The sequence below is a fragment of the Amblyomma maculatum genome, chromosome 2, assembly GCF_055883805.1.
Source record: "Amblyomma maculatum isolate TAMU_Amacu chromosome 2, ASM5588380v1, whole genome shotgun sequence".
Lineage (NCBI taxonomy): Eukaryota > Metazoa > Arthropoda > Arachnida > Ixodida > Ixodidae > Amblyomma > Amblyomma maculatum.
The window spans coordinates 180,235,503-180,249,765 of record NC_139345.1 but is presented as its reverse complement, the minus strand read 5'-3'; positions in this window follow the sequence as shown (position 1 = coordinate 180,249,765).

Below are 14,263 nucleotides of genomic sequence, written 5' to 3'. Positions count from 1 at the left end.
TAATTAAAGGCTCGCTTTCGTGCACGCCAAAGCATCCGGATTTTGTTCCTTTGGTGTACGCAATCAGATGCACTTCGTTAGGGAGCTTGATAATCGTCGTCAACGTCCAACCGTTTTCAACGGCAAGGAAACCGCCCGGCACAATAAATGAGTCTCCTGGAGGGTTCATGCTCGTTCACTTGCAGAGTGGATCGCTCTGGACGTAGAACAGGGTTGGTTCCTGACCGAGATGCGCATCCGATATGTGGGAGATTCACATGTGCCACCAAGTTGTTGATTCCGCAGAAATCGCGGCGGAGGCAGAAATGAACGTTGGAGATCCTTTCACAACAGAATGACCATTCTCTGCGCACCGAGAACCTTTTCACCACTGCGACCACATCCGTTCTGACTCCTGAGGCCAGAAACCGGCTACAGCTCTGAATCATCCATTGCCAGAAAAATGCAGCGCGTTTCCTGCAGGTGTGCATTCCGGCCGGGACAATGCCCTTTTCACGGGGTGTGTATATGTGCCTCTCAGCCGATCTTCGTGGATGAAATCCTATAGCTGCACGCTTGTAGATGACGCGAGGAGGAAGCGACGCCCATTGCACCATGCCGGCGCCGCGGTGACCGCATTGTGCTCGGTAACGCAAGACACCCCGCGCATGTGCGCCGCTCAAAGTCACAGGAGACGATTCCACCTAGCTCTACAGCATCAACAAACCCCTGGCTGCTTTGCCCTTTGAGATCTCTCTCTCTCTCTCTCTCTCTCTCTCTCTCTCTCTCTCTGCCTCCGCGCTCTCCTGTCTGCCGAAAACCTGCACGCTGAGAGAGCGTCTCATTCTGTCACGTCGAACACGGCCCGCGCTACACGCTCTTACAATACGAAGTATATACGTACATGCGTTATTAGTGGATTGTGAAAACGCTCTACCTTCCCCCATACTGCGTGCACATGATATGCTGCAATCACAGTCACTACTTTCCGCTCCGAGGCCAAAAAAGGGGGGAAGCTTTCGCTTTCTACCAGCGTTGGCGTGGCCATTTCGTATGGTGTGCTTTCGCGTCGTCTGCTACACTGCCGCTCAATGTGTTTCCCGCCCGCTCCCGCATGATGGCGCCACATCCTCGCGCAAAAGGCGGATTGGCAGCACGGTGTCGTTCCCGTTGCTGTATGTCAGCGTCATGACGGTAGCTGTCCAGCTCGTCTTCACCTTGAGTTCAGGCGGTGTCCTGCCACTCCTGAAACTTTTGTCTCTTCGCACATGATGATTGGTTGCTGGTAGTTTTTTCTCCTGCAGAAAATGATGACATATCCAACAGCGTTTCCTTTACTTTCCCGTAAACAGCGTTGCGTTAATCGCTCTTCATCAAGCGCACGGAGTTGGCGGAAAGGGGACCGTTGAAATGTTGCAATTTTATGGGGTTCCCCGAGCTGCATTTTACTTTGAAAAACCTGCATTGCTCTCCTCTTCAGAATCGTCATTTGTGAGTTGGCTGAAGAAGACGCAAGGTGTTTCTTCAGCTTCGTAAAGAAGAGCAAGTGATAATGTTGGCTGCTTGTTTTTTTTTTTTTTTTTTCACTGAAGAAAGAAGTAAGAAAGAAGCACTCTCTGGCGTTGATTTGCATTTGTGACAACTCAGATGGGATGACCCTGCTTTGCCTCCATCGTAGGTCAAGAAGCTTTTGCAGTCTTTGCATTGCACATGTCCTACTGGTGACGAGGTATTGGCGTCAACCAGTACGAGAAATGTTCTCCAGAAGTCGTGCTGCGTTCATGCGGAGCCGTAAACACGATACACTATGAGCAGATGTATGAGTACCTTGAAATGACGGCTGGAATGGCTTTAGACGGGAGGTAGGTCTACAGAGATGCAATGTCCTTGCACGCAGACAGTGACTCTTTAGTGATGTATTGAGATCGTGCATCCCGCTGTTTGCCGAAGGAGTCCCAGTTAGTAACCCGAGCGCGCCCAGCAACCGTCGATGCCGCCGCAGCGAGGCGACGTCGTGGCGCCAGCGGCCTGCACCTGTGGCCGCGAAGGTCACACCATTCGTCGGGGTTTCGTTCCCCGTCAACACAACCACAACGCCATCCGAGACCGATATCCAAGGTCGGGCGATGCGTGCTGCCGCGGTGGAAACGGTAGACCACATCCCCCCCGCTCCCCTTCCCGCCGTTTATTCGCCACATGCTTTCAGCTTTTTTCTTTTTTTTTCCTGAACAGTGCGGAACGAAAAGGTGCAGGCAAAGCGGCCAGCGTAGACGGCGTGGGTTTGAACTGCACTCTTGCTTTCTTAAGTGGGTATGGCCTACACATTCCGCGGCGGCAGCGGAGGGAGCGCTAAAGATAGGACTGCTTCTCTGCGCAGCGCGTTATAGCGGCCGCTTTTGCACCTTAAGATGCGCCCCGTTTTATGACACAACTACAGTCACGGAAAACTGTCTTTCCATAAGCTAGGCAACATCTTGTATAATTTATTTGCTTCAATCCAAACGTCAACGTTTACGCGCCCTTTGCTTACAGCAAAACTGCACGTGTGTGGGCGCGCGTGGCGTGTATGCGTGCGCGTGTGCATTGAATATATTTGCAGCCTCGCATTCGGTCAGTACACTTACACGTTTTCATTACAATGAGGGAAGCAAATGAACAATCCCTGCAGCGCGCTGCGAAGACGCAGAATAATGACTTATGATTCCGAGCCCCTGCGTCCCTTCGTATACCACCTACCCCGCCAAACCACTCAAAGAAAAAGAACGAAAGCAAATAATTACGGACGCTCAGAATCAGTGCTTATTAGAAATTCCTATGCATTGTACATTTAAACTTCGCAAGCACGCCCATCTCTAAAAGAAAAAAAAAATTAATCACGAGACACGTATGTGGCGTATAGTCTGTGTCACGCGTGTCACGTGATTGCGCACCCTATAGCCTGCATAAATATTCTACCTTCATCAGCAGAGTAATGTTAGAAGCAAGCACACTTAAAATAAGATTTTATTTTCTTGGTAGTCCCCTTTCTTGTTATTTATTTTAAAGGAATGTCTTGGGGGAGCCTAGCTGTCCGGTGTGCCGCGATACTGAGATGAAAAGTGTGCACTATTGTCGTGTATTGTCAAGAGGAACTGTGCTGCATGTACAGCTTTGGTTTGCTTGGATATATCCCCCCCCCCCCCTACTGTAGTGGCTACCGGCGCTGTGGGATTATGCGTAAATAAAATAAATTACTCCCAACTGCTGTGGACACGATTTTGCAAATTGCGCACCAATCCCTTCCTACACCCTTTTCCGACTCTACTTCCAATTGCGTGACGTCACATCATCTACGTCACATTGATTCACTTCTGGGTGGTGCAGTGGTAAGACGCCCGACTACTGTCCGGAATACCCGGGTTCGAACCCGACCTCGGCGGCTGCGTTTCGATGGAGGCGAAACGAAGAGGCGTCCGTGTGCTGCGCGATGTCAGCGCACGTTAAAGATCCCCAGGTGGTCGAAATTTCCGGAGTCCTCCACTACGGCGTCTCTCATAGCCTCAGTCGCTTTGGGACGTTAAACCCCACAAACCAAACCAAACCAAATCTTGTTTATTCATTTTAGTCTTTGGTACATTCAAATTGCGCGCCAATCCCTTCCTATGCCCTTTTCAGGCTCTACTTCCAGTTGCGTGACGTCACATCATCTACGTCACATTGATTCACTTCTTGTTTATTGATTTTAGTCTTTGGCACTTTCAAATTGCGCGCCAATCCCTTCCTATGCCCTTTTTCGGCTCTACTTCCGGTTGCGTGACGTCACATCCTTGACGTCATAGCACATAAACACATCAGGCGATCCACCACCCCTCTTCCCCCTAATCCGTTCCATTCCCACGTTTCCGATTCTCAAGTCCTGCGCCAGCGAACATGCGCTCTCATTCCTCCGTGTTCTCACCCTCTCCTCCGTAATCTTACTCGGCAGGAGGAGGTATCAATCAACTTCCAGTGGGTTGAAGTCGAACCGAACCCAGGACATTCTTGTTGCGAGATAGACACACGATCATAGGCAGCGAATTAAGGCTCGCTGGTTTAAGCTGAATAAAAGTAGACCTGCTGAAATGCGATACGAACGGGGTCCGCCAACGCAATCGCGTTCTTATCTTATTTAGCTATGCTTAAATAAGCACCCCAATGTTTAAAGTGGGCTTGGGCGTAACGGCGGATTGGATCACGTCGATTACACGTTTCATAGCTTACAAAAACGGAAATGGATGAAACGCGTTAGAGCGAACGGTTACGATCTACGTTCGTAGATCTCATCCACCTAGGTAAAAATATCTAGAGATGCAGCTTTTAACAAGCACCGCTAATAGGTCATTGAATGCATGAAGCAAGCGCTCGGAGCTGTTAAGATCGAAGGCTCGGCCCGTTCCACGCGGCCGGATGTTCCACTCGAGAGGCGGCGACGTGGCGGCGGCGGTGGCTCCGTGCACAGCTATAGCGCCTTTGTCGGTAACACGCGGTGGTGTAAGACAACACTTCGGTATTTCGCCGCCCGCAAGACAGCCACTTCTGCACGTCTGCCGGTCGGTGCCTTGGATTTCACGGCTTGGATCAAGGCCGGAGGCTGATGATGAACTCGTATGGCGTGATCGGCTGAGTGAAGGTTGCGTGGGCTAGCTGTATGGATGTGCGGTGAGAATGCCAACTTGAGTCGAGGAATTCAACTCGTGTTGTATTGCAAACGAATGTGGTGTTTTGCCGGACTCGCGTTCTCACGTTCGAGGCCTGGGACTGTAAATCCGATGCGCCCATCCGGCGCCAAGTCTTAATTTCGGCCCGTGACTGCAAGAAGCCACAACATCCTCTCCGAGATCATCGACCGGGTCGAACATGCGACTCCTGGAAAGGTGTGCCCTCTACACCAACGGAGTGTGAGAATGTGTGTGATGAATCATGTGGTCGGTGGAGCCTAAGAAGTGGCTCGAAGGCTATTGGATGATCAGGAAGGAGTTGAAGTCCCCATCTCTGGGGGTCTGGAGAAGACGGTCTCTACTTAATCAGCACCCGGGCGGCATTCAATATGCTCTACTTTACGCTCCCAATATATCTCTCATTTTAACTTTAAATCTCTTGTAATGTCTTGTCTGCCGTAAGCCTCTGCCCATTTCTCCAAACCTCCTGCTGCTTACCACCTCTTCAGGACTGGACCTGAGGAGATCGACCGAAGTCAGAGCCGAACCGAGGGTTTCTTGTCTAACAGAGCACCGTATTTACTTCATTCTCCTATATGACGCTTGTCACGACGCAGGCAGAGTGCGTCGTGGAGAAAGCAGAGGGAAAATATAGTGCACGCCGGCAAAATGAGGACAGAAAAGCAGAGCGGGCTGGACCCGCGAAAGGCGCTGCGGGGACGCAAGAAGAGAGGGAGGGGGGGGAGGGTTGCATTTGTTTGCATTTAACTCGCTGTTGCTACACAAACACGAGGTGGCGGCTTCAGCGCAGGAGAAAGGACAAGGAGACAGGGTCATTCAGGGAAACTCAACAAGATATATATACACACGGCTATAGAGTGTAGTGATAGACGGCAAGAAAGGTGCTAAGACCAACAACAATGCAGTCCTGCGCACTTGAATAGGGTTTTCCCCTCAGGGCACCGCCTTTTTTTCTCTAATCAACAGAGCACTTTCTGACGGGCTGTCTTCTCAGTACCAAATCCTTGTTGCTGGGGCTTTGCTTTTCTTTTAGTTACTACTCTATTGTTTAACCCGAAAGGAAGAAGTGAGCTACAGGGCAGAGTTCGCTCGCGCATCCGCCGGCATGAGCAGCGTACACAGGTGTCAGATGTTATCCGACTCCCGAAGGCTGGCCAACCCCCGCGCATGTCGGGCTTTGTTGTAGACTCTCGGTCCGCCTGGAGCACGGGCTGTTCGGCGAGGTTTGGTTGCACCACGGTCGCATGCACACATACACAGAATAAAAAGAGGTCTCGTAAGGCGCGGTTCATGTTTGTGGGGCAGGGGTTGCCTCGTGGGCGGCAATCCCCGTTCCCTCCTAGATGTCTGCGAAGTGTAGGCCTTGACCGAAAAGGCACACGTGATGAACGCAGGATCGCGCCAACTCCTCCCCGCTTGGAAAGCCGAGTACAAATGAAAAGGGTCTGCAGCCATTTCTTGCGGTGCCGAACATATCTGGGCTCGTAAGTTGGTGCCAGTCTCACAGGGCGTGGAATTCGACGCTTCAGACAGGACATAGTCAACCTGGGCTAAGCGACACAACCAGCAAATGACATTCCTCATCTCCAGATATGAGCGAGGTCTTTGTGCTAATAATAAAAAAAACTGTGGCTGCTGATGGGTCAACCGCGAGCGCCTCTCGCAAGACAGAGAATTTTTCGTCATACTACATATCATACACACGAACAAGAAAGGTTTTCGGGAAAATAAGAATTTTATGTCCTGTCTTCATCCTAGCTATTTTCTTTAGATTTCCCGCTTACTCTTTCAGCTCAGACGCAGCCAGTTACACCATCTGCGTTGGTATGTGCTTTTACTTTTTTGTACATTACCTCGAATACGAATTATTGCAGAGCACGGCTCCAGCGAAGGAGGCGTCCATTTTTGCCTGACATGCGCTCCAGCCAGGTCAGATGATAGTGGTGTGTTTTAATGATGAACTTCGTACCAGATATGTAACAGGCTAGTTTTTGTGCCGCCCACACCATGTACGGGTATTGTTTTTCAATACGGCTGTATGCTTACTCCCTCGCTGTCAGCTTCCTGTTTGCGTATAATATTGGATGTTCATTTACTTGATCATCTCTCCGGCACAGTCCAGCTAGCTCCTATTCCCCTGTTGCTCGCATCGCCATGAACCATGAAGTGGGAGCTATAACCCGTCAACTTTAACACGGGATCATTCATTGGGACTTCGTTCAGTGCTCGATAGGTTCTTTCTTTCGTGGTGTTTCATTCAACATGCTCAAGGTCGCTCTTGCGCAGAGCCTCGGTAAGAGCGCCAGTTATTTTCAAGTTACGCGGTATGTATGGTGCCGATAGTACCCTACAAGACCGAGAAAAACTGTCACGCCTTTGTTTTGTCGAAATCACGAGGAGCTTTACCTCCGCGGCCTTACCAATGTCATTTTCATCGACAGGGTATAGGTAGCGAACTTGCATTCGTCTAATTTGACATGTTTGGTGTTTTTCTGCCAGGCCGGCGCTTTGTATCTAGTGAGAACCTGACTCCAGTGACGCATAACTGCTCGTCCCAGCTGTCGGAAAAGATGGCTACCTCTTGCCCGAACTCTTTGTACTCCCCCTCCCTGGCTCTTCTTCTTCGGAAGCAAAAGCGTATTTAAACCCCTGCCACGACTGCCAGTGATGGTCACGCTGCCCAAGCGAAGACCAGTGCACTTGCCGAAACGTCTTGTCTTCCGAAGTGAGCCTCCCACTCTACCCTTCTTCAGTGCTCTTTCATAGTGAAAACACTGCGGGAAAACGAGACGAATAAAAACAAAACATATGCGCTGACTCGCAACGGAACTTTTATTCGAAGAAAACGTTCTTTAAATGCTTTGCTAACCAGGAAAACACCAAAAGCAAACGAAGATAACAAAAACTGCTAATCAGATATGATGGTGACAAGACACACACGCATAATCGTGACTGTGCATACACCTGAGACATTTAGATGTCCTTTCCGGATAAATAAGTGAACTCTTTATCATTGAGAGTGATAGAAGGATCGCTGATGCACCCGCCACTGTTAACGTGATTATGAAATGGCTCTATAATTTCACGTGCTAACCTATATTTATGTTTCGCGAGGGGGATGGTGTTTGAGAAAAGAGGAGTGCATGTACGTACATTTCTTCCAATGACGGGCAAGATTGCGTGAAGGATCATTGGACCGGCTGTTGTAATGGCGGTTTAGATAGGCCCCGTCTGGCCTATCGAAACCGCTCCGTAAATACAAGGTATCCTGTCTTATGCGCGAACACAGCTTGGTTCTCAAGAATTTCATCCAGCTTCTCATTTACTTTACGCTCGGGATTCTGTTCAACACCGCCCGACATGAGCAATAAAAGAAGCATTGACCAGCAGTCATACAAAATTTCACAACATTTGCTAGGGCACGGCAAGACTATCAAGAAGCGGTTGTCGCTACAATAACCAATCGTATTACTCGGAACACTTGCCTGCAAAAGCAGCAGCGGAGGCTTGGACATGTTGCTTGCCAGCCAAGTGCCGTGCCCACTGAAGCAGTCGTCTCTGCGAGGCTCTTTTAGTACGGCGTCTAGTAATGACGTCACAGATGACGTACAGTAGTCAAAGATGAGGCACTCTACGCTATCGTAGCCACGAGGCACTCGGAAGAAGGCCAGTCGTTGACTGTCGCTGGTTGTTGTAGCGGTGAAAATCCACGGCAAAATCTACAAAAGCAGTAGTGGAGGTTTAGACATGTTGCTTTTCAGCCAGATGCCGTGCCCTCTGCAGAAACTATAGGCTCGCAGAAGTAAGAAATATATTACATTATTAGAATATTCTACCAGACCCCGATTGAGGCTGTGACTGAAATTTTCGACGCACGCGGTGCGTTTTTGACTTTAGTAATTTATTTGGTTTTCATTAAGTTGATAATAAAAACGAAGACTTCCAGAGAGTGCCCCACTCCCCCCCTTTCCTACCCCGAAAAAAAAATATATACATATATACGCACCCAAATCCACCGAGCAGACGTCTGACTGAGAATCGACTCCGCAGGCTTCTTTGATCGCGTGATACGGTGACCTTTAGCAGCAAACCGATTTTGAACTCAGAAGTTACTTTACATATTCTTTAAACATTTGTGCCAACCAGCTGAGAACTAAAACCATTTTATGACAGCATTATTTTCGGGAAATTCGCATCCGTGGAATCCAAGCCACTGTGCTTTCTTCTAACACAAAAACAATATCCAACGCCATCAGAACTAGGAAGTACAGTTTCGCCCACGGTTATAAAAACGAGGGCCTCTTTTCAGAGAATTAGAAATAACAAGAACATCTGCACTTGAACCGCGCTTAGCTCATGAATTCTTTTTTCTGGCCTCTGCCATGCCATTTGGCGAGCCGGACCGGCAGGTTAGGTCGTAGTTTCCATGGGCTCTGGCGGGGCCAGGGTTTGTATCGGAGAAACCGGGCCGGGCTCCGGCGGGTAACGCAAAAGGCAGCCGGGCACGGTCGATAATTACGGCCCGTGCAGTGTGCTCTAGCATGAACCACGATTTTCCTGTAAGGCGCGGTGTGACGCATACTATTCCGCGCGTTCAGCGGGCTTCTGCGTATTGTTTAGCTCAGCCTTGTCGAGGATCCACAAGCTCATGCCATCTGGAATACTTGTCATAAAATTTCTCTAGGCACATGCATTTCACAATCGCGTCTGCGTCTCCGTGGACGCCAGCGCTCTTTAACATTTCTTTTAGGCTCGTTTTCAAGTTCGAAGTGTCTAAAGATACGTCCGACGTACCCATTTGATTCTCGTAAAAATACGGCGGACGTCGATATATTCTCACGGCTAAATGCACGTCGAACGTGCCACATATATATGTCCGCATTCCGCTTGTTACGCATGAATGAATCTTGCTAGCCTTGGCGACTCACGATGAGATGCCAGGAAAGGTTCGTCGGTTCTAACACAGTTGCAGAACACTGTCTTCACTCAGTATTGTGTCGGGCGAGCGCCGCTTGTAATTTGTCAGCACACAGTTCATCAGTCGAGACGACCCAGCTCTCCCGCAACCGCGGCGACCCGAGAGGGCGTGCTTACGCCACGCGGAACCGCACGAAGGGCACGCTAGCTCAGTTGGTCTGTTCATGTATCCACCTCCGTTCCGACCGCACGGAGACTTCCCGGCCCGCGAACGCCGCCTGAGTTATGTCTCCCTTCTAACTTTGCGCTTCGAAGAAGAAACGCGGGGCTCGACGGCTCGAGGAGGGGCATTCTGAGTTGAGACGAGACGAAGCGCAGACGCGCACGAAGGCGCACCACATCCAGCCCGGCGCACCTCTGCAGACTGACCGAATCTTTTTTTAAGTATCTTAAACAAGTATCTTAAACAGTTAGATTTTAATTCCTAGTCTGGCCTCACTGCTATCAAATGCACACAGCTATAGGCGAGTGACGAATCGACGCGACGTACGGCACCACCTGGCATCGAGATGCACACGTTCACGAACAGCTTTCGCTTCGTACTAAATATCTTCTCGATCTGCCCGTAATGTAAGCGAGCTATTCCTAGCATTTACGCTGTCTTTGATCCTGCACCGACCTCCGAAGTTCAAGCACCGGCATAACACACTCGTCTCGCCGTGCATAACAAAGCATACATTATGCGCTGTAATCTATGTGAAATGCTGTGCTCGTTCCTCACATGCAGAAAGAGGAAATTAGATGTTTCTTGCGGTGGAGCCTGTCGATCCGAAGACCCGCCGCACCGTAGTACCACTTATAATTACACCGTGCGCAGTACACGAGTGCACAACCGGAAAGCCGGAAGCGCGAATGAACCGCTTCCCTACGGACAGCAATATTTTTGGTATTAGAGAAAGACAAGATAAATAATCAGCCTATGACCCGACTGATGAACGGCCTCCGCTAAGAGGCGTCTGCGTGCTGTGCGATGTCAGCGCACGTTAAAGATCCCCAGGTGGTCGAAATTACTCCGTAACCCTCCACTACGACTCCTCTTTCTTTCTTTCTATTTTCACTCCCACCTTCCTCCATTCCCTTACGGCGTGGTTGAGGTGTCCACAGAAAACAAGTGAGACAGTCACCTCGCCTTTCCCTTCCTATAAATCAATCAATCAGAAAGGCCTCCGGTTTCACACGAGCAGAAGATATGCGGCGCCGGACTTCGGTACGCGGTAAAAAATGCGCGCTACACATTTATTTGCACAAGCTAACCCTTGGGATATTGCAGAGGATGCCACGGAAGCGATCGTTGCTGCAATCTGTTATCACGGCGGGCCCACTCTGTGGCGCATGAAGGCAGTCGAGTACGCGCCTTCCTCAGTGCGTTGACCGGCTGTGTGGAGGTCACAATTCCGCCCTCGATCGCGTTGTCGTTTTATTTTCTTGCCTTTCGGACGCTTCCATATGGAGTTTCGATGTGTGCAAAATAAACATCAGTTGTCCCCAAGCACGTGTGCTGCGGATATCGTTCCTTTTGCGTTTTTGATGCTTATATGCAGCGTCGAACGTTCTACGTCCGCACGCTCTCAAATGAAACATGCTGTTGCACGATAATTATTCAACTTTCGAGGGGCCGCAGGCTGTTGGACAGCGGTACGGGAAAGAGAAGTTTAATCATTTCTATATCCGCGACCGTCGAATGATCGAGGCGGCGAGGAAACGCCGGAATGAATATGCTGAAAAAGTATCAAGTATACTTTTATTTTGCTGCATAAAAAGCAGCAAGAGCCAGAGCAAGGGAGTACGTGAAACAAGGTAGGATGCCATACTCACTGTGAACGGTTTCAATGAACGAAGAGAGGATGGATTTCCATATAGTGCATCGAACCGGGCGCGAAATTGATAAGTACTAGCTGCAGTGCTCAGTGCTAGCGAAATTATGCCTTGACCATGCAGAACTCAAGGTTTCGGTTCGAGAAGTTAGCCAGTCAAGAACGCGGCCAGCGCTGGACCGGCAGAGCAATTTTCCACGCTACACGGCTGTCTTGCTAAAAAGTCAACCTAGCCTGCGTTCAGCTGCTTTTTGTGGGCCCGTAATGGAAAGCAATGCCTTCAGAAAGGCGCTAAATGTTAAAAAATTTATATCTTTCTGCTCTTTCCCTCCACGCTGTCTTCAACAAACAAAGCAGGCGGACGCTGCAAAACAGTTTAGCACTCCAGTCGAAATCAAACACCTGCGCGTCTTTAGATATCTATAGAATTTAAAAAATGTCACTTTCCAAACATCTGACCCGCATGACAGCACTGTCACCTGAATAATGGTCACATCAGACTGAAAGCTTATCCCGTATAATAAACCAAGGTATACCTTAGAGCGTTGCGCTGATTTTTATGGCGCATAAGCTAGTAATGCTGCCATGCACCAAGAATAAGGTATAATGTATTTATTTTGTTCATAATGACTAAACTTTTCTTTAGAATGTAGTTTGTTTAGGGACATTGCTTCATTTAGAAAACCCAAATTGCAGGGAATTTGGACTAGTGCAGTCGCCTCTAGGAAAATGCTGGGATGGAAAAGGAAAATTGTACAAAATCTTTTCCTCTTAATTTCTCGAGTCTGGAGCACATGAAAGGGAGATATGCTTTATTGTTAGCTCATCTCCACATGCCTTGCATTTTGATTGGTCCTTTTTTATAAGGTTGGAGCTGTGTGTCAGGTGTAGGTATGTCTTATTGCAAGGATGATTTAAAATGACCTCCATGGTGTATTTTCAATGAATACATGATTTCCATTCCTTGATGGCAGGTTTGACAAAGTGTAGTTTGTTGTTTATTTAAATATTCTAAAAATCCTGCCATTTTACTCTCAAATTTCTTTGTCCAAGCTTCTTGGTATCTTCATGCAATATATTCACCCTATGCAATTTAACACTGCTGATAGGTAACCTGGTTATTTCTTTTTATCACCTTTCCAGGCAGCTGTCCTGCGATAATAAAGTGTAGGGATTCTGACGACAAGGACTCCTTGGAAGTTAAAGAAATAAATGAGGCGCACAATCATGAACTATCTATGGTACGTATATACATTGTAAAAAATGTGCGTGAAGTTACAGGTATTTTTAAACTAAATTTCCCGCACCAGTACAGAGAATATCTGTTCTACTTCATTGACCAAAATAAATTCACGAAAAAAACAGTAATTTACTGTTTTCCAGCTGAACCCTTGATTCGAACCAAAACAGTTTGATATATTTTTGCCATCTCTTTTGTTTTCTACCGCAAACTGATTTTTACTTGAATTATAGGTAAATTCTGAATGCAAAGCTAAATGGTATGACAACCCTGAAAACTCTGTCCGATGATCGGCTTCGTAACAATTTCGATTCGAAAGCAGTTAACTAATGGCGCCACATTGAGGTCCGTTTTTGGTTGGCTCTCTGCTACAGCGGTATCTCTTACGCCTTGCTCCGCTTGCCTCCTTTCGGAGGCTAGACAACGGCTGTTACGAGGCCAACCTTATGGGTGCCATCGAGTATTGCCAGCGCCGAGATATTCGTGAAATGTAGCTGGCAAGGCTTTCGCCTTAAAATAGTGTTTATTGAAGAAATTGGAGCTTAATGAAATTTTATTGCTGTTGCAGACAGAAAACGTGAAATGAAAGACAAGTAAAAAGATACATATGAATCATAATTTTCACTGCGACAGAAAAAACAATACGAGGTATAACTGAAAATATTTGGGAATTTACAAAACTTTTCTATCAGTTATAAGCAGAAAAAACTGTAAAATCACAGAAAAATAAAACAGAAAATATAGCAGAACAAAACTTTCCGGCAGGATAGCTGCCAGAAAATATCTGCATTTTACAATAGAATCCTTTTACAGTGCGTGTGTATGTGTATATATATATATATATGAAAGAAAGAAGCCAACAGTCGGCGAGGCCAAGGAAAGCGTTGGGGATGGTACTTTATGTCTTTTTTTATTAATGCTTACGTGGATATATATATATATATATATATATATATATATATATATATATATATATATATATATATATATATATATATATATATATATATATATACCGGGTGTCCCAACTAACTTGAACCAATGGGTACAATATAATAAATTTGAGGTAGGTCAGTGAAACCAATTGCATACAACTGCCAGCCTCCTTGCGCACTACAGGCAATTTTTTTGTTTTGCAATTACTTAATTAGCTAATTATGTTAATTTTTCTAATTTAATAAATATCGACCTTAGACCAAAAATGTGAATTGAAAAGTTGTAGAGCACCTTCAGAAACCCCTATTTTATTAATTGCGACAAAGAAAGTCTCACGTGTATCTTTTTTTTCCGGGCTCAGAAGAAAGCCCGCGAAATACAAAAAATACCACGTGACTAGTGCATTTGTGCGCCGCGATTGTGGTGCTCTCAGTCGTGGTTTGAGCGAACGAAATTAGCTGCGGCCATGTCTTCTTGGCTCCGTTAAAGCGGCAGGCCGATATGCCTGCGATGGCTTCTTCGCCCGCGTCAGACAGCCGGCCCACGTGACGGTGCAGTAGCAGCGAGAGCGGCGAGCCGACACCACCGAGATTCTAACAAGGCCTCCTTCTCTCCCATCA